General features: G+C 43.4%; 1 protein-coding gene across 1 annotated transcript in view; it reads right to left on the bottom strand.

Moving 5' to 3' along the window:
- LOC106575017 (ephrin type-A receptor 6) overlaps positions 1-21,540 on the bottom strand; it is a 163,223-nt gene that overhangs the window by 89,627 nt on the left and 52,056 nt on the right. The gene's annotated exons all lie outside the window — the stretch shown is intronic.

Here is a 21,540-nt window from a genome sequence, read left to right as displayed (position 1 = left end):
AGAGTAAGAGATACGCCTCACCATCTGTGAATAGACTTCATGTCTTCTCCCTTGTTAATGAGACCACCATCACTGAAGTATTTTCTAAATCCCAAACCACAACCTGCTCCCTTGTCCCCATGCCCACTGCCTTAGTTAAAGCCTGGACCCTGAGATCCTCACCGACTACAGGACTACCTCAAACCCTCCCTAACAACAGGACTACCTCAAACCTCCTCTTCCTCACCAACTACAGGGCTACCTCAAACCTCCCCAACTACAGGACTACCTCAAACCTCCTCTTCCTCAACAACAACAGGACTACCTCAAACCTCTTCCTCACCAACTACAGGACTACCTCAAACCTCCCCTTCCTCACCAACTACAGGGCTACCTCAAATCTCCCCAACTACAGGACTACCTCAAACCTCCCCTTCCTCATCAACTACAGGACTACCTCAAACCTCCTATTCCTCACCAACTACAGGACCACCTCAAACCTCCCCTTCCTCATCAACTACAGGACTACCTCAAACCTCCTTCTCCTCACCAACTACAGGACTACCTCAAACCTCCCCTTCCTCAACAAATACAGGACTACCTCAAACCTCCTCTTCCTCACCAACTACAGGACCACCTCAAACCTCCCCTTCCTCACCAACTACAGGACTACCTCAAATCTCCCCTTCCTCACCAACTACAGGACTACCTCAAACCTCCTCTCCCTCACCAACTACAGGACTACCTCAAACCTCCCCTTCCTCACCAACTACAGGACTACCTCAAACCTCCTCTCCCTCACCAACTACAGGACTACCTCAAACCTCCCCTTCCTCACCAACTACAGGACTACCTCAAACCTCCCCTTCCTCACCAACTACAGGACTACCTCAAACCTCCCATTTCCTCACCAACTACAGGACTACCTCAAACCTCCTCTTCCTCACCAACTAGAGCACTACATCAAACCTCCCCTTCCTCACCAAATACAGGACTACCTCAAACCTCCTCTTCCTCACCAACTACAGGACTACCTCAAACCTCCCCTTCCTCACCGACTACAGGACTACCTCAAACCTCCTCACGCAACTACAGGACTACCTCAAACCTCCCCTTCTTCACCAACTACAGGACTACCTCAAACCTCCCCTTCCTCACCAACTACAGGACTACCTCAAATCTCCAATTCCTCACCAACTACAGGACTACCTCAAACCTCCTCTCCCTCACCAACTACAGGACTACCTCAAACCTCCCCTTCCTCACCAACTACAGGACTACCTCAAACCTCCCCTTCTTCACCAACTACAGGACTACCTCAAACCTCCCCTTCCTCACCAACTACAGGACTACCTCAAACCTCCTCTCCTTCACCAACTACAGGGACTACCTCAAACCTCCTCTCCCTCACCAACTACAGGACTACCTCAAACCTCCCCTTCCTCACCAACTACAGGACTCCTCAAACCACCCCTTCCTCACCAACTACAGGACTACCTCAAACCTCCCCTTCCTCACCAACTACAGGACTACCTCAAACCTCCCCTTCCTCACCAACTACAGGACTACCTCAAACCTCCTCTTCCTCACCAACTACAGGACTACCTCAAACCTCCACTTCCTCACCAACTACAGGGCTACCTCAAACCTCCCCAACTACAGGACTACCTCAAACCTCCCCTTCCTCATCAACTACAGGACTAACTCAAACCTCCTATTCCTCACCAACTACAGGACCACCTCAAACCTCCCCTTCCTCATCAACTACAGGACTACCTCAAACCTCCTTCTCCTCACCAACTACAGGACTACCTCAAACCTCCCCTTCCTCAACAACTACAGGACTACCTCAAACCTCCTCTTCCTCGCCAACTACAGGACCACCTCAAACTTCCCCTTCCTCACCAACTACAGGACTACCTCAAATCTCCCTAACAACAGGACTACCTCAAACCTCCCCTTCCTCACCAACTACAGGACTACCTCAAACCTTCCTCTCCCTCACCAACTACAGGACTACCTCAAACCTCCCCTTCCTCACCAACTACAGGACTACCTCAAACCTCCTCTCCCTCACCAACTACAGGACTACCTCAAACCTCCCCTTCCTCACCAACTACAGGACTACCTCAAACATCCCCTTCCTCACCAACTACAGGACTACCTCAAACCTCCCCTTTCCTCACCAACTACAGGACTACCTCAAACCTCCTCTTCCTCACCAACTAGAGCACTACATCAAACCTCCCCTTCCTCACCAAATACAGGACTACCTCAAACCTCCTCTTCCTCACCAACTACAGGACTACCTCAAACCTCCCCTTCCTCACCGACTACAGGACTACCTCAAACCTCCTCACCAACTACAGGACTACCTCAAACCTCCCCTTCTTCACCAACTAAAGGACTACCTCAAACCTCCCCTTCCTCACCAACTACAGGACTACCTCAAATCTCCAATTCCTCACCAACTACAGGACTACCTCAAACCTCCTCTCCCTCACCAACTACAGGACTACCTCAAACCTCCCTTCTTCACCAACTACAGGACTACCTCAAACCTCCCCAACTACAGGACTACCTCAAACCTCCCCTTCCTCACCAACTACAGGACTACCTCAAACCTCCTCTCCCTCACCAACTACAGGACTTCCTCAAACCTCCCCTTCTTCACCAACTACAGGACTACCTCAAACCTCCCCTTCCTCACCAACTACAGGACTACCTCAAACCTCCCCTTCCTCACCAACTATAGGACTACCTCAAACCTCCCCTTCCTCACCAACTACAGGACTACCTCAAACCTCCCCTTCCTCACCAACTACAGGACTACCTCAAACCTCCTATTCCTCACCAACTACAGGACCACCTCAAACCTCCCCTTCCTCATCAACTACAGGACTACCTCAAACCTCCTTCTCCTCACCAACTACAGGACTACCTCAAACCTCCCCTTCCTCAACAACTACAGGACTACCTCAAACCTCCTCTTCCTCACCAACTACAGGACCACCTCAAACCTCCCCTTCCTCACCAACTACAGGACTACCTCAAACCTCCCTAACAACAGGACTACCTCAAACCTCCTCTTCCTCACCAACTACAGCACTACCTCAAACCTCCCCTTCTTCACCAACTACAGGACTACCTCAAACCTCCCCTTCCTCACCAACTACAGGACTACCTCAAACCTCCTCTCCCTCACCAACTACAGGACTACCTCAAACCTCCCCTTCTTCACCAACTATAGGACTACCTCAAACCTCCTCTCCCTCACCAACTACAGGACTACCTCAAACCTCCCCTTCCTCACCATCTACAGGACTACCTCAAACCTCCCCTTCCTCACCAACTACAGGACTACCTCAAACCTCCTCTCCCTCACCAACTACAGGACTACCTCAAACCTCCTCTCCCTCACCAACTACAGGACTACCTCAAACCTCCCCTTCCTCACCAACTACAGGACTACCTCAAACCTCCCCTTCCTCACCAACTACAGGACTACCTCAAACCTCCCCTTCCTCACCAACTACAGGACTACCTCAAACCTCCCCTTCCTCACCAACTACAGGACTACCTCAAACCTCCCCTTCCTCACCAACTACAGGACTACCTCAAACCTCCCCTTCCTCACCAACTACAGGACTACCTCAAACCTCCTCTCCCTCACCAACTACAGGACTACCTCAAACCCCCCCTTCCTCACCAACTACAGGACTACCTCAAACCTCCCCTTCCTCACCAACTACAGGACTACCTCAAACCTCAACGTATCCCAGAAGGCTCAATGTTGGGCCACTCATATCTATCTGATAGACAACAGTTTTCATGTTTAGTCTGTCATCATGTTTAGTCTGTCATCATGTTTAGTGTTCTCCCTGGTTAGTCTGTCATCATGTTTAGTGTTCTCCCTGGTTAGTCTGTCATCATGTATAGTGTTCTCCCTGGTCAGTCTGTCATCATGTATAGTGTTCTCCCTGGTTAGTCTGTCATCATGTATAGTGTTCTCCCTGGTTAGTCTGTCATCATGTATAGTGTTCTCCCTGGTTAGTCTGTCATCATGTATAGTGTTCTCCCTGGTTAGTCTGTCATCATGTATAGTGTTCTCCCTGGTTAGTCTGTCATCATGTATAGTGTTCTCCCTGGTTAGTCTGTCATCATGTTTAGTGTTCTCCTGGTTAGTCTGTCATCATGTATAGTGTTCTCCCTGGTTAGTCTGTCATCATGTTTAGTGTTCTCCCTGGTTAGTCTGTCATCATGTTTAGTGTTCTCCCTGGTTAGTCTGTCATCATGTTTAGTGTTCTCCCTGGTTAGTCTGTCATCATGTTTAGTGTTCTCCCTTGTTAGTCTGTCATCATGTATAGTGTTCTCCCTGGTTAGTCTGTCATCATGTTTAGTGTTCTCCCTGGTTAGTCTGTCATCATGTTTAGTGTTCTCCCTGGTTAGTCTGTCATCATGTATAGTGTTCTCCCTGGTTAGTCTGTCATCATGTTTAGTGTTCTCCCTGGTTAGTCTGTCATCATGTTTAGTGTTCTCCCTGGTTAGTCTGTCATCATGTATAGTGTTCTCCCTGGTTAGTCTGTCATCATGTATAGTGTTCTCCCTGGTTAGTCTGTCATCATGTTTAGTGTTCTCCCTGGTTAGTCTGTCATCATGTTTAGTCTGTCATCATGTTTAGTGTTCTCCCTGGTTAGTCTGTCATCATGTTTAGTCTGTCATCATGTTTAGTGTTCTCCCCGGTTAGTCTGTCACCATGTTTAGTCTGTCATCATGTTTAGTGTTCTCCCTGGTTAGTCTGTCATCATGTTTAGTGTTCTCCCTGGTTAGTCTGTCATCATGTTTAGTCTGTCATCATGTTTAGTGTTCTCCCCGGTTAGTCTGTCACCATGTTTAGTCTGTCATCATGTTTAGTGTTCTCCCTGGTTAGTCTGTCATCATGTTTAGTGTTCTCCCTGGTTAGTCTGTCATCATGTATAGTGTTCTCCCTGGTTAGTCTGTGATCATGTATAGTGTTCTCCCCGGTTAGTCTGTCACCATGTTTTGTCTGTCATCAGGTTTAGTGTTCTCCCTGGTTAGTCTGTCATCATGTTTTGTCTGTCATCAGGTTTAGTGTTCTCCCTTGTTAGTCTGTCATCATGTATAGTGTTCTCCCTGGTTAGTCTGTCATCATGTTTAGTCTGTCATCATGTTTAGTGTTCTCCCTGGTTAGTCTGTCATCATGTTTAGTCTGTCATCATGTTTAGTGTTCTCCCTGGTTAGTCTGTCATCATGTTTAGTCTATCATCATGTATAGTGTTCTCCCTGGTTAGTCTGTCATCATGTATAGTGTTCTCCCTGGTTAGTCTGTCATCATGTATAGTGTTCTCCCTGGTTAGTCTGTCATCATGTTTAGTGTTCTCCCTGGTTAGTCTGTCATCATGTTTAGTGTTCTCCCTGGTTAGTCTGTCATCATGTTTAGTCTGTCATCATGTTTAGTGTTCTCCCTGTTTAGTCTGTCATCATGTATAGTGTTCTCCCTGGTTAGTCTGTCATCATGTATAGTGTTCTCCCTGGTTAGTCTGTCATCATGTATAGTGTTCTCCCTGGTTAGTCTGTCATCATGTTTAGTGTTCTCCCTGGTTAGTCTGTCATCATGTATAGTGTTCTCCCTGGTTAGTCTGTCATCATGTTTAGTGTTCTCCCTAGTTAGTCTGTCATCATGTATAGTGTTCTCCCTGGTTAGTCTGTCATCATGTTTAGTCTGTCATCATGTTTAGTGTTCTCCCTGGTTAGTCTGTCATCATGTTTAGTGTTCTCCCTGGTTAGTCTGTCATCATGTTTAGTGTTCTCCCTGGTTAGTCTGTCATCATGTTCAGTGTTCTCCCTGGTTAGTCTGTCATCATGTTTAGTGTTCTCCCTGGTTAGTCTGTCATCATGTATAGTGTTCTCCCTGGTTAGTCTGTCATCATGTATAGTGTTCTAACCTGGTTAGTCTGTCATCATGTTTAGTGTTCTCCCTGGTTAGTCTGTCATCATGTATAGTGTTCTCCATGGTTAGTCTGTCATCATGTATAGTGTTCTCCCTGGTTAGTCTGTCATCATGTTTAGTGTTCTCCCTGGTTAGTCTGTCATCATGTTTAGTGTTCTCCCTGGTTAGTCTGTCATCATGTTTAGTCTGTCATCATGTTTTGTGTTCTCCCTGTTTAGTCTGTCATCATGTATAGTGTTCTCCCTGGTTAGTCTGTCATCATGTATAGTGTTCTCCCTGGTTAGTCTGTCATCATGTATAGTGTTCTCCCTGGTTAGTCTGTCATCATGTTTAGTGTTCTCCCTGGTTAGTCTGTCATCATGTTTAGTGTTCTCCCTGGTTAGTCTGTCATCATGTTTAGTCTGTCATCATGTTTAGTGTTCTCCCTGGTTAGTCTGTCATCATGTATAGTGTTCTCCCTGGTTAGTCTGTCATCATGTTTAGTGTTCTCCCTGGTTAGTCTGTCATCATGTATAGTGTTCTCCCTGGTTAGTCTGTCATCATGTTTAGTGTTCTCCCTAGTTAGTCTGTCATCATGTATAGTGTTCTCCCTGGTTAGTCTGTCATCATGTTTAGTCTGTCATCATGTTTAGTGTTCTCCCTGGTTAGTCTGTCATCATGTTTAGTGTTCTCCCTGGTTAGTCTGTCATCATGTTTAGTGTTCTCCCTGGTTAGTCTGTCATCATGTTGAGTGTTCTCCCTGGTTAGTCTGTCATCATGTTTAGTGTTCTCCCTGGTTAGTCTGTCATCATGTATAGTGTTCTCCCTGGTTAGTCTGTCATCATGTATAGTGTTCTAACCTGGTTAGTGTGTCATCATGTTTAGTGTTCTCCCTGGTTAGTCTGTCATCATGTATAGTGTTCTCCATGGTTAGTCTGTCATCATGTTTAGTGTTCTCCCTGGTTAGTCTGTCATCATGTTTAGTCTGTCATCATGTATAGTGTTCTCCCTGGTTAGTCTGTCATCATGTTTAGTGTTCTCCCTGGTTAGTCTGTCATCATGGTTAGTCTGTCATCATGTATAGTGTTCTCCCTGGTCAGTCATCATGTTTAGTGTTCTCCCTGGTTAGTCTGTAATCATGTATAGTGTTCTCCCTGGTTAGTCTGTCATCATGTTTAGTGTTCTCCCTGGTTAGTCTGTCATCATGTATAGTGTTCTCCCTGGTTAGTCTGTCATCATGTTTAGTGTTCTCCCTGGTTAGTCTGTCATCATGTTTAGTGTTCTCCCTGGTTAGTCTGTCATCATGTATAGTGTTCTCCCTGGTTAGTCTGTCATCATGTATAGTGTTCTCCCTGGTTAGTCTGTCATCATGTATAGTGTTCTCCCTGGTTAGTCTGTCATCATGTTTAGTGTTCTCCCTGGTTAGTCTGTCATCATGTATAGTGTTCTCCCTGGTTAGTCTGTCATCATGTTTAGTGTTCTCCCTAGTTAGTCTGTCATCATGTATAGTGTTCTCCCTGGTTAGTCTGTCATCATGTTTAGTCTGTCATCATGTTTAGTGTTCTCCCTGGTTAGTCTGTCATCATGTTTAGTGTTCTCCCTGGTTAGTCTGTCATCATGTTTAGTGTTCTCCCTGGTTAGTCTGTCATCATGTTCAGTGTTCTCCCTGGTTAGTCTGTCATCATGTTTAGTGTTCTCCCTGGTTAGTCTGTCATCATGTATAGTGTTCTCCCTGGTTAGTCTGTCATCATGTATAGTGTTCTAACCTGGTTAGTCTGTCATCATGTTTAGTGTTCTCCCTGGTTAGTCTGTCATCATGTATAGTGTTCTCCATGGTTAGTCTGTCATCATGTATAGTGTTCTCCCTGGTTAGTCTGTCATCATGTTTAGTGTTCTCCCTGGTTAGTCTGTCATCATGTTTAGTGTTCTCCCTGGTTAGTCTGTCATCATGTTTAGTCTGTCATCATGTTTTGTGTTCTCCCTGTTTAGTCTGTCATCATGTATAGTGTTCTCCCTGGTTAGTCTGTCATCATGTATAGTGTTCTCCCTGGTTAGTCTGTCATCATGTATAGTGTTCTCCCTGGTTAGTCTGTCATCATGTTTAGTGTTCTCCCTGGTTAGTCTGTCATCATGTTTAGTGTTCTCCCTGGTTAGTCTGTCATCATGTTTAGTCTGTCATCATGTTTAGTGTTCTCCCTGTTTAGTCTGTCATCATGTATAGTGTTCTCCCTGGTTAGTCTGTCATCATGTATAGTGTTCTCCCTGGTTAGTCTGTCATCATGTATAGTGTTCTCCCTGGTTAGTCTGTCATCATGTATAGTGTTCTCCCTGGTTAGTCTGTCATCATGTTTAGTGTTCTCCCTGGTTAGTCTGTCATCATGTATAGTGTTCTCCCTGGTTAGTCTGTCATCATGTTTAGTGTTCTCCCTAGTTAGTCTGTCATCATGTATAGTGTTCTCCCTGGTTAGTCTGTCATCATGTTTAGTCTGTCATCATGTTTAGTGTTCTCCCTGGTTAGTCTGTCATCATGTTTAGTGTTCTCCCTGGTTAGTCTGTCATCATGTTTAGTGTTCTCCCTGGTTAGTCTGTCATCATGTTGAGTGTTCTCCCTGGTTAGTCTGTCATCATGTTTAGTGTTCTCCCTGGTTAGTCTGTCATCATGTATAGTGTTCTCCCTGGTTAGTCTGTCATCATGTATAGTGTTCTAACCTGGTTAGTCTGTCATCATGTTTAGTGTTCTCCCTTGTTAGTCTGTCATCATGTATAGTGTTCTCCATGGTTAGTCTGTCATCATGTTTAGTGTTCTCCCTGGTTAGTCTGTCATCATGTTTAGTCTGTCATCATGTATAGTGTTCTCCCTGGTTAGTCTGTCATCATGTTTAGTGTTCTCCCTGGTTAGTCTGTCATCATGGTTAGTCTGTCATCATGTATAGTGTTCTCCCTGGTCAGTCATCATGTTTAGTGTTCTCCCTGGTTAGTCTGTCATCATGTATAGTGTTCTCCCTGGTTAGTCTGTCATCATGTTTAGTGTTCTCCCAGGTTAGTCTGTCATCATGTATAGTGTTCTCCCTGGTTAGTCTGTCATCATGTTTAGTGTTCTCCCTGGTTAGTCTGTCATCATGTTTAGTGTTCTCCCTGGTTAGTCTGTCATCATGTATAGTGTTCTCCCTGGTTAGTCTGTCATCATGTATAGTGTTCTCCATGGTTAGTCTGTCATCATGTTTAGTGTTCTCCCTGGTTAGTCTGTCATCATGTTTAGTCTGTCATCATGTATAGTGTTCTCCCTGGTTAGTCTGTCATCATGTTTAGTGTTCTCCCTGGTTAGTCTGTCATCATGTATAGTGTTCTCCCTGGTTAGTCTGTCATCATGTTTAGTGTTCTCCCTGGTTAGTCTGTCATCATGTTTAGTCTGTCATCATGTTTAGTGTTCTCCCTGGTTAGTCTGTCATCATGTATAGTGTTCTCCCTGGTTAGTCTGTCATCATGTGTAGTGTTCTCCCTGGTTAGTCTGTCATCATGTATATTGTTCTCCCTGGTTAGTCTGTCATCATGTATAGTGTTCTCCCTGGTTAGTCTGTCATCATGTTTAGTGTTCTCCCTGGTTAGTCTGTCATCATGTTTAGTGTTCTCCCTGGTTAGTCTGTCATCATGTATAGTGTTCTCCCTGGTTAGTCTGTGATCATGTATAGTGTTCTCCCCGGTTAGTCTGTCACCATGTTTTGTCTGTCATCAGGTTTAGTGTTCTCCCTGGTTAGTCTGTCATCATGTTTTGTCTGTCATCAGGTTTAGTGTTCTCCCTTGTTAGTCTGTCATCATGTATAGTGTTCTCCCTGGTTAGTCTGTCATCATGTTTAGTCTGTCATCATGTTTAGTGTTCTCCCTGGTTAGTCTGTCATCATGTTTAGTCTGTCATCATGTTTAGTGTTCTCCCTGGTTAGTCTGTCATCATGTTTAGTCTATCATCATGTATAGTGTTCTCCCTGGTTAGTCTGTCATCATGTATAGTGTTCTCCCTGGTTAGTCTGTCATCATGTATAGTGTTCTCCCTGGTTAGTCTGTCATCATGTTTAGTGTTCTCCCTGGTTAGTCTGTCATCATGTTTAGTGTTCTCCCTGGTTAGTCTGTCATCATGTTTAGTCTGTCATCATGTTTAGTGTTCTCCCTGTTTAGTCTGTCATCATGTATAGTGTTCTCCCTGGTTAGTCTGTCATCATGTATAGTGTTCTCCCTGGTTAGTCTGTCATCATGTATAGTGTTCTCCCTGGTTAGTCTGTCATCATGTTTAGTGTTCTCCCTGGTTAGTCTGTCATCATGTATAGTGTTCTCCCTGGTTAGTCTGTCATCATGTTTAGTGTTCTCCCTAGTTAGTCTGTCATCATGTATAGTGTTCTCCCTGGTTAGTCTGTCATCATGTTTAGTCTGTCATCATGTTTAGTGTTCTCCCTGGTTAGTCTGTCATCATGTTTAGTGTTCTCCCTGGTTAGTCTGTCATCATGTTTAGTGTTCTCCCTGGTTAGTCTGTCATCATGTTCAGTGTTCTCCCTGGTTAGTCTGTCATCATGTTTAGTGTTCTCCCTGGTTAGTCTGTCATCATGTATAGTGTTCTCCCTGGTTAGTCTGTCATCATGTATAGTGTTCTAACCTGGTTAGTCTGTCATCATGTTTAGTGTTCTCCCTGGTTAGTCTGTCATCATGTATAGTGTTCTCCATGGTTAGTCTGTCATCATGTATAGTGTTCTCCCTGGTTAGTCTGTCATCATGTTTAGTGTTCTCCCTGGTTAGTCTGTCATCATGTTTAGTGTTCTCCCTGGTTAGTCTGTCATCATGTTTAGTCTGTCATCATGTTTTGTGTTCTCCCTGTTTAGTCTGTCATCATGTATAGTGTTCTCCCTGGTTAGTCTGTCATCATGTATAGTGTTCTCCCTGGTTAGTCTGTCATCATGTATAGTGTTCTCCCTGGTTAGTCTGTCATCATGTTTAGTGTTCTCCCTGGTTAGTCTGTCATCATGTTTAGTGTTCTCCCTGGTTAGTCTGTCATCATGTTTAGTCTGTCATCATGTTTAGTGTTCTCCCTGGTTAGTCTGTCATCATGTATAGTGTTCTCCCTGGTTAGTCTGTCATCATGTTTAGTGTTCTCCCTGGTTAGTCTGTCATCATGTATAGTGTTCTCCCTGGTTAGTCTGTCATCATGTTTAGTGTTCTCCCTAGTTAGTCTGTCATCATGTATAGTGTTCTCCCTGGTTAGTCTGTCATCATGTTTAGTCTGTCATCATGTTTAGTGTTCTCCCTGGTTAGTCTGTCATCATGTTTAGTGTTCTCCCTGGTTAGTCTGTCATCATGTTTAGTGTTCTCCCTGGTTAGTCTGTCATCATGTTGAGTGTTCTCCCTGGTTAGTCTGTCATCATGTTTAGTGTTCTCCCTGGTTAGTCTGTCATCATGTATAGTGTTCTCCCTGGTTAGTCTGTCATCATGTATAGTGTTCTAACCTGGTTAGTCTGTCATCATGTTTAGTGTTCTCCCTGGTTAGTCTGTCATCATGTATAGTGTTCTCCATGGTTAGTCTGTCATCATGTTTAGTGTTCTCCCTGGTTAGTCTGTCATCATGTTTAGTCTGTCATCATGTATAGTGTTCTCCCTGGTTAGTCTGTCATCATGTTTAGTGTTCTCCCTGGTTAGTCTGTCATCATGGTTAGTCTGTCATCATGTATAGTGTTCTCCCTGGTCAGTCATCATGTTTAGTGTTCTCCCTGGTTAGTCTGTCATCATGTATAGTGTTCTCCCTGGTTAGTCTGTCATCATGTTTAGTGTTCTCCCTGGTTAGTCTGTCATCATGTATAGTGTTCTCCCTGGTTAGTCTGTCATCATGTTTAGTGTTCTCCCTGGTTAGTCTGTCATCATGTTTAGTGTTCTCCCTGGTTAGTCTGTCATCATGTATAGTGTTCTCCCTGGTTAGTCTGTCATCATGTATAGTGTTCTCCCTGGTTAGTCTGTCATCATGTATAGTGTTCTCCCTGGTTAGTCTGTCATCATGTTTAGTGTTCTCCCTGGTTAGTCTGTCATCATGTATAGTGTTCTCCCTGGTTAGTCTGTCATCATGTTTAGTGTTCTCCCTAGTTAGTCTGTCATCATGTATAGTGTTCTCCCTGGTTAGTCTGTCATCATGTTTAGTCTGTCATCATGTTTAGTGTTCTCCCTGGTTAGTCTGTCATCATGTTTAGTGTTCTCCCTGGTTAGTCTGTCATCATGTTTAGTGTTCTCCCTGGTTAGTCTGTCATCATGTTCAGTGTTCTCCCTGGTTAGTCTGTCATCATGTTTAGTGTTCTCCCTGGTTAGTCTGTCATCATGTATAGTGTTCTCCCTGGTTAGTCTGTCATCATGTATAGTGTTCTAACCTGGTTAGTCTGTCATCATGTTTAGTGTTCTCCCTGGTTAGTCTGTCATCATGTATAGTGTTCTCCATGGTTAGTCTGTCATCATGTATAGTGTTCTCCCTGGTTAGTCTGTCATCATGTTTAGTGTTCTCCCTGGTTAGTCTGTCATCATGTTTAGTGTTCTCCCTGGTTAGTCTGTCATCATGTTTAGTCTGTCATCATGTTTTGTGTTCTCCCTGTTTAGTCTGTCATCATGTATAGTGTTCTCCCTGGTTAGTCTGTCATCATGTATAGTGTTCTCCCTGGTTAGTCTGTCATCATGTATAGTGTTCTCCCTGGTTAGTCTGTCATCATGTTTAGTGTTCTCCCTGGTTAGTCTGTCATCATGTTTAGTGTTCTCCCTGGTTAGTCTGTCATCATGTTTAGTCTGTCATCATGTTTAGTGTTCTCCCTGTTTAGTCTGTCATCATGTATAGTGTTCTCCCTGGTTAGTCTGTCATCATGTATAGTGTTCTCCCTGGTTAGTCTGTCATCATGTATAGTGTTCTCCCTGGTTAGTCTGTCATCATGTATAGTGTTCTCCCTGGTTAGTCTGTCATCATGTTTAGTGTTCTCCCTGGTTAGTCTGTCATCATGTATAGTGTTCTCCCTGGTTAGTCTGTCATCATGTTTAGTGTTCTCCCTAGTTAGTCTGTCATCATGTATAGTGTTCTCCCTGGTTAGTCTGTCATCATGTTTAGTCTGTCATCATGTTTAGTGTTCTCCCTGGTTAGTCTGTCATCATGTTTAGTGTTCTCCCTGGTTAGTCTGTCATCATGTTTAGTGTTCTCCCTGGTTAGTCTGTCATCATGTTGAGTGTTCTCCCTGGTTAGTCTGTCATCATGTTTAGTGTTCTCCCTGGTTAGTCTGTCATCATGTATAGTGTTCTCCCTGGTTAGTCTGTCATCATGTATAGTGTTCTACCTGGTTAGTCTGTCATCATGTTTAGTGTTCTCCCTTGTTAGTCTGTCATCATGTATAGTGTTCTCCATGGTTAGTCTGTCATCATGTTTAGTGTTCTCCCTGGTTAGTCTGTCATCATGTTTAGTCTGTCATCATGTATAGTGTTCTCCCTGGTTAGTCTGTCATCATGTTTAGTGTTCTCCCTGGTTAGTCTGTCATCATGGTTAGTCTGTCATCATGTATAGTGTTCTCCCTGGTCAGTCATCATGTTTAGTGTTCTCCCTGGTTAGTCTGTCATCATGTATAGTGTTCTCCCTGGTTAGTCTGTCATCATGTTTAGTGTTCTCCCTGGTTAGTCTGTCATCATGTATAGTGTTCTCCCTGGTTAGTCTGTCATCATGTTTAGTGTTCTCCCTGGTTAGTCTGTCATCATGTTTAGTGTTCTCCCTGGTTAGTCTGTCATCATGTATAGTGTTCTCCCTGGTTAGTCTGTCATCATGTATAGTGTTCTCCCTGGTTAGTCTGTCATCATGTTTAGTGTTCTCCCTGGTTAGTCTGTCATCATGTTTAGTCTGTCATCATGTATAGTGTTCTCCCTGGTTAGTCTGTCATCATGTTTAGTGTTCTCCCTGGTTAGTCTGTCATCATGTATAGTGTTCTCCCTGGTTAGTCTGTCATCATGTTTAGTGTTCTCCCTGGTCAGTCTGTCATCATGTTTAGTGTTCTCCCTGGTTAGTCTGTCATCATGTTTAGTCTGTCATCATGTTTAGTGTTCTCCCTGGTTAGTCTGTCATCATGTATAGTGTTCTCCCTGGTTAGTCTGTCATCATGTGTAGTGTTCTCCCTGGTTAGTCTGTCATCATGTATAGTGTTCTCCCTGGTTAGTCTGTCATCATGTATAGTGTTCTCCCTGGTTAGTCTGTCATCATGTTTAGTGTTCTCCCTGGTTAGTCTGTCATCATGTATAGTGTTCTCCCTGGTTAGTCTGTCATCATGTATAGTGTTCTCCCTGGTAGTCTGTCATCATGTTTAGTGTTCTCCCTGGTTAGTCTGTCATCATGTATAGTGTTCTCCCTGGTTAGTCTGTCATCATGTATAGTGTTCTCCCTGGTTAGTCTGTCATCATGTATAGTGTTCTCCCTGGTTAGTCTGTCATCATGTATAGTGTTCTCCCTGGTTAGTCTGTCATCATGTATAGTGTTCTCCCTGGTTAGTCTGTCATCATGTATAGTGTTCTCCCTGGTTAGTCTGTCATCATGTTTAGTGTTCTCCCTGGTTAGTCTGTCATCATGTATAGTGTTCTCCCTGGTTAGTCTGTCATCATGTATAGTGTTCTCCCTGGTTAGTCTGTCATCATGTATAGTGTTCTCCCTGGTTAGTCTGTCATCATGTTTAGTCTGTCATCATGTATAGTGTTCTCCCTGGTTAGTCTGTCATCATGTTTAGTGTTCTCCCTGGTTAGTCTGTCATCATGTTTAGTGTTCTCCCTGGTTAGTCTGTCATCATGTTTAGTGTTCTCCCTGGTTAGTCTGTCATCATGTATAGTGTTCTCCCTGGTTAGTCTGTCATCATGTATAGTGTTCTCCCTGGTTAGTCTGTCATCATGTTTAGTCTGTCATCATGTATAGTGTTCTCCCTGGTTAGTCTGTCATCATGTTTAGTGTTCTCCCTGGTTAGTCTGTCATCATGTATAGTGTTCTCCCTGGTTAGTCTGTCATCATGTTTAGTGTTCTCCCTGGTTAGTCTGTCATCATGTATAGTGTTCTCCCTGGTTAGTCTGTCATCATGTTTAGTCTGTCATCATGTATAGTGTTCTCCCTGGTTAGTCTGTCATCATGTTTAGTGTTCTCCCTGGTTAGTCTGTCATCATGTATAGTGTTCTCCCTGGTTAGTCTGTCATCATGTTTAGTCTGTCATCATGTATAGTGTTCTCCCTGGTTAGTCTGTCATCATGTTTAGTGTTCTCCCTGGTTAGCCTGTCATCATGTTTAGTCTGTCATCATGTATAGTGTTCTCCCTGGTTAGTCTGTCATCATGTTTAGTCTGTCATCATGTATAGTGTTCTCCCTGGTCAGTCTGTCATCATGTTTAGTGTTCTCCCTGGTTAGTCTGTCATCATGTATAGTGTTCTCCCTGGTTAGTCTGTCATCATGTTTAGTGTTCTCCCTGGTTAGTCTGTCATCATGTATAGTGTTCTCCCTGGTTAGTCTGTCATCATGTTTAGTGTTCTCCCTGGTTAGTCTGTCATCATGTATAGTGTTCTCCCTGGTTAGTCTGTCATCATGTTTAGTGTTCTCCCTGGTTAGTCTGTCATCATGTATAGTGTTCTCCCTGGTTAGTCTGTCATCATGTATAGTGTTCTCCCTGGTTAGTCTGTCATCATGTATAGTGTTCTCCCTGGTTAGTCTGTCATCATGTTTAGTGTTCTCCCTGGTTAGTCTGTCATCATGTTTAGTCTGTCATCATGTATAGTGTTCTCCCTGGTTAGTCTGTCATCATGTTTAGTGTTCTCCCTGGTTAGTCTGTCATCATGTATAGTGTTCTCCCTGGTTAGTCTGTCATCATGTATAGTGTTCTCCCTGGTTAGTCTGTCATCATGTATAGTGTTCTCCCTGGTTAGTCTGTCATCATGTTTAGTGTTCTCCCTGGTTAGTCTGTCATCATGTTTAGTCTGTCATCATGTCTAGTGTTCTCCCTGGTTAGTCTGTCATCATGTATAGTGTTCTCCCTGGTCTGTCATCATGTTTAGTGTTCTCCCTGGTTAGTCTGTCATCATGTTTAGTGTTCTCCCTGGTTAGTCTGTCATCATGTATAGTGTTCTCCCTGGTTAGTCTGTCATCATGTTTAGTGTTCTCCCTGGTTAGTCTGTCATCATGTTTAGTGTTCTCCCTGGTTAGTCTGTCATCATGTTTAGTGTTCTCCATGGTTAGTCTGTCATCATGTATAGTGTTCTCCCTGGTCAGTCATCATGTATAGTGTTCTCCATGGTTAGTCTGTCATCATGTATAGTGTTCTCCCTGGTTAGTCTGTCATCATGTTTAGTGTTCTCCCTGGTTAGTCTGTCATCATGTTTAGTCTGTCATCATGTATAGTGTTCTCCCTGGTTAGTCTGTCATCATGTCTAGTGTTCTCCCTGGTTAGTCTGTCATCATGTTTAGTGTTCTCCCTGGTCAGTCTGTCATCATGTTTAGTCTGTCATCATGTTTAGTGTTCTCCCTGGTTAGTCTGTCATCATGTTTAGTCTGTCATCATGTATAGTGTTCTCCCTGGTTAGTCTGTCATCATGTATAGTGTTCTCCCTGGTTAGTCTGTCATCATGTTTAGTGTTCTCCCTGGTTAGTCTGTCATCATGTTTAGTCTGTCATCATGTATAGTGTTCTCCCTGGTTAGTCTGTCATCATGTATAGTGTTCTCCCTGGTTAGTCTGTCATCATGTTTAGTGTTCTCCCTGGTTAGTCTGTCATCATGTTTAGTCTGTCATCATGTTTAGTGTTCTCCCTGGTTAGTCTGTCATCATGTTTAGTCTGTCATCATGTTTAGTGTTCTCCCTGGTTAGTCTGTCATCATGTATAGTGTTCTCCCTGGTTAGTCTGTCATCATGTATAGTGTTCTCCCTGGTTAGTCTGTCATCATGTTTAGTGTTCTCCCTGGTTAGTCTGTCATCATGTTTAGTCTGTCATCATGTATAGTGTTCTCCCTGGTTAGTCTGTCATCATGTATAGTGTTCTCCCTGGTTAGTCTGTCATCATGTATAGTGTTCTCCCTGGTTAGTCTGTCATCATGTTTAGTGTTCTCCCTGGTTAGTCTGTCATCATGTTTAGTCTGTCATCATGTATAGTGTTCTCCCTGGTTAGTCTGTCATCATGTATAGTGTTCTCCCTGGTTAGTCTGTCATCATGTTTAGTGTTCTCCCTGGTTAGTCTGTCATCATGTATAGTGTTCTCCCTGGTTAGTCTGTCATCATGTATAGTGTTCTCCCTGGTTAGTCTGTCATCATGTATAGTGTTCTCCCTGGTTAGTCTGTCATCATGTATAGTGTTCTCCCTGGTTAGTCTGTCATCATGTTTAGTGTTCTCCCTGGTTAGTCTGTCATCATGTATAGTGTTCTCCCTGGTTAGTCTGTCATCATGTTTAGTGTTCTCCCTGGTTAGTCTGTCATCATGTATAGTGTTCTCCCTGGTTAGTCTGTCATCATGTTTAGTCTGTCATCATGTTTAGTGTTCTCCCTGGTTAGTCTGTCATCATGTTTAGTGTTCTCCCTGGTTAGTCTGTCATCATGTATAGTGTTCTCCCTGGTTAGTCTGTCATCATGTTTAGTGTTCTCCCTGGTTAGTCTGTCATCATGTTTAGTGTTCTCCCTGGTTAGTCTGTCATCATGTTTTGTCTGTCATCAGGTTTAGTGTTCTCCCTGGTTAGTCTGTCATCATGTTTTGTCTGTCATCAGGTTTAGTGTTCTCCCTTGTTAGTCTGTCATCATGTTTAGTCTGTCATCATGTATAGTGTTCTCCCTGGTTAGTCTGTCATCATGTTTAGTCTGTCATCATGTATAGTGTTCTCCCTGGTTAGTCTGTCATCATGTTTAGTCTGTCATCATGTTTAGTGTTCTCCCTGGTTAGTCTGTCATCATGTTTAGTCTGTCATCATGTATAGTGTTCTCCCTGGTTAGTCTGTCATCATGTATAGTGTTCTCCCTGGTCAGTCTGTCATCATGTTTAGTGTTCTCCCTGGTTAGTCTGTCATCATGTTTAGTGTTCTCCCTGGTTAGTCTGTCATCATGTATAGTGTTCTCCCTGGTTAGTCTGTCATCATGTTTAGTGTTCTCCCTGGTTAGTCTGTCATCATGTATAGTGTTCTCCCTGGTTAGTCTGTCATCATGTTTAGTGTTCTCCCTGTTCAGTCTGTCATCATGTATAGTGTTCTCCCTGGTTAGTCTGTCATCATGTATAGTGTTCTCCCTGGTTAGTCTGTCATCATGTTTAGTCTGTCATCATGTTTAGTGTTCTCCCTGGTTAGTCTGACATCATGTATAGTGTTCTCCCTGGTTAGTCTGTCATCATGTTTAGTGTTCTCCCTGGTCAGTCTGTCATCATGTTTAGTCTGTCATCATGTTTAGTGTTCTCCCTGGTTAGTCTGTCATCATGTATAGTGTTCTCCCTGGTTAGTCTGTCATCATGTTTAGTGTTCTCCCTGGTTAGTCTGTCATCATGTATAGTGTTCTCCCTGGTTAGTCTGTCATCATGTATAGTGTTCTCCCTGGTTAGTCTGTCATCATGTTTAGTGTTCTCCCTGGTTAGTCTGTCATCATGTTTAGTGTTCTCCCTGGTTAGTCTGTCATCATGTTTAGTCTGTCATCATGTTTAGTGTTCTCCCTGTTTAGTCTGTCATCATGTATAGTGTTCTCCCTGGTTAGTCTGTCATCATGTATAGTGTTCTCCCTGGTTAGTCTGTCATCATGTATAGTGTTCTCCCTGGTTAGTCTGTCATCATGTTTAGTGTTCTCCCTGGTTAGTCTGTCATCATGTTTAGTGTTCTCCCTGGTTAGTCTGTCAACATGTTTAGTCTGTCATCATGTTTAGTGTTCTCCCTGTTTAGTCTGTCATCATGTATAGTGTTCTCCCTGGTTAGTCTGTCATCATGTATAGTGTTCTCCCTGGTTAGTCTGTCATCATGTATAGTGTTCTCCCTGGTTAGTCTGTCATCATGTATAGTGTTCTCCCTGGTTAGTCTGTCATCATGTTTAGTGTTCTCCCTGGTTAGTCTGTCATCATGTATAGTGTTCTCCCTGGTTAGTCTGTCATCATGTTTAGTGTTCTCCCTAGTTAGTCTGTCATCATGTATAGTGTTCTCCCTGGTTAGTCTGTCATCATGTTTAGTCTGTCATCATGTTTAGTGTTCTCCCTGGTTAGTCTGTCATCATGTTTAGTGTTCTCCCTGGTTAATCTGTCATCATGTTTAGTGTTCTCCCTGGTTAGTCTGTCATCATGTTCAGTGTTCTCCCTGGTTAGTCTGTCATCATGTTTAGTGTTCTCCCTGGTTAGTCTGTCATCATGTATAGTGTTCTCCCTGGTTAGTCTGTCATCATGTATAGTGTTCTAACCTGGTTAGTCTGTCATCATGTTTAGTGTTCTCCCTGGTTAGTCTGTCATCATGTATAGTGTTCTCCATGGTTAGTCTGTCATCATGTTTAGTGTTCTCCCTGGTTAGTCTGTCATCATGTTTAGTCTGTCATCATGTATAGTGTTCTCCCTGGTTAGTCTGTCATCATGTATAGTGTTCTCCCTGGTTAGTCTGTCATCATGTATAGTGTTCTCCCTGGTTAGTCTGTCATCATGTTTAGTGTTCTCCCTGGTTAGTCTGTCATCATGTATAGTGTTCTCCCTGGTTAGTCTGTCATCATGTATAGTGTTCTCCCTGGTTAGTCTGTCATCATGTTTAGTGTTCTCCCTGGTTAGTCTGTCATCATGTATAGTGTTCTCCCTGGTTAGTCTGTCATCATGTATAGTGTTCTCCCTGGTTAGTCTGTCATCATGTATAGTGTTCTCCCTGGTTAGTCTGTCATCATGTATAGTGTTCTCCCTGGTTAGTCTGTCATCATGTTTAGTGTTCTCCCTGGTTAGTCTGTCATCATGTATAGTGTTCTCCCTGGTTAGTCTGTCACCATGTTTAGTGTTCTCCCTGGTTAGTCTGTCATCATGTATAGTGTTCTCCCTGGTTAGTCTGTCATCATGTTTAGTCTGTCATCATGTTTAGTGTTCTCCCTGGTTAGTCTGTCATCATGTTTAGTGTTCTCCCTGGTTAGTCTGTCATCATGTATAGTGTTCTCCCTGGTTAGTCTGTCATCATGTTTAGTGTTCTCCCTGGTTAGTCTGTCATCATGTATAGTGTTCTCCCTGGTCAGTCTGTCATCATGTTTAGTGTTCTCCCTGGTTAGTCTGTCATCATGTTTTGTCTGTCATCAGGTTTAGTGTTCTCCCTGGTTAGTCTGTCATCATGTTTTGTCTGTCATCAGGTTTAGTGTTCTCCCTTGTTAGTCTGTCATCATGTTTAGTCTGTCATCATGTATAGTGTTCTCCCTGGTTAGTCTGTCATCATGTTTACTCTGTCATCATGTATAGTGTTCTCCCTGGTTAGTCTGTCATCATGTTTAGTCTGTCATCATGTTTAGTGTTCTCCCTGGTTAGTCTGTCATCATGTTTAGTCTGTCATCATGTATAGTGTTCTCCCTGGTTAGTCTGTCATCATGTATAGTGTTCTCCCTGGTCAGTCTGTCATCATGTTTAGTGTTCTCCCTGGTTAGTCTGTCATCATGTTTAGTGTTCTCCCAGGTTAGTCTGTCATCATGTATAGTGTTCTCCCTGGTTAGTCTGTCATCATGTTTAGTGTTCTCCCTGGTTAGTCTGTCATCATGTATAGTGTTCTCCCTGGTTAGTCTGTCATCATGTTTAGTGTTCTCCCTGTTCAGTCTGTCATCATGTATAGTGTTCTCCCTGGTTAGTCTGTCATCATGTATAGTGTTCTCCCTGGTTAGTCTGTCATCATGTTTAGTCTGTCATCATGTTTAGTGTTCTCCCTGGTTAGTCTGTCATCATGTATAGTGTTCTCCCTGGTTAGTCTGTCATCATGTTTAGTGTTCTCCCTGGTCAGTCTGTCATCATGTTTAGTCTGTCATCATGTTTAGTGTTCTCCCTGGTTAGTCTGTCATCATGTATAGTGTTCTCCCTGGTTAGTCTGTCATCATGTTTAGTGTTCTCCCTGGTTAGTCTGTCATCATGTATAGTGTTCTCCCTGGTTAGTCTGTCATCATGTATAGTGTTCTCCCTGGTTAGTCTGTCATCATGTTTAGTGTTCTCCCTGGTTAGTCTGTCATCATGTTTAGTGTTCTCCCTGGTTAGTCTGTCATCATGTTTAGTCTGTCATCATGTTTAGTGTTCTCCCTGTTTAGTCTGTCATCATGTATAGTGTTCTCCCTGGTTAGTCTGTCATCATGTATAGTGTTCTCCCTGGTTAGTCTGTCATCATGTATAGTGTTCTCCCTGGTTAGTCTGTCATCATGTTTAGTGTTCTCCCTGGTTAGTCTGTCATCATGTTTAGTGTTCTCCCTGGTTAGTCTGTCATCATGTTTAGTCTGTCATCATGTTTAGTGTTCTCCCTGTTTAGTCTGTCATCATGTATAGTGTTCTCCCTGGTTAGTCTGTCATCATGTATAGTGTTCTCCCTGGTTAGTCTGTCATCATGTATAGTGTTCTCCCTGGTTAGTCTGTCATCATGTATAGTGTTCTCCCTGGTTAGTCTGTCATC

Source organism: Salmo salar, chromosome 17, assembly GCF_965601325.2.
Source record: "Salmo salar chromosome 17, fSalSal1, whole genome shotgun sequence".
Classification (NCBI taxonomy): domain Eukaryota; kingdom Metazoa; phylum Chordata; class Actinopteri; order Salmoniformes; family Salmonidae; genus Salmo; species Salmo salar.
This window is presented reverse-complemented; position numbering and strand designations above follow the sequence as displayed.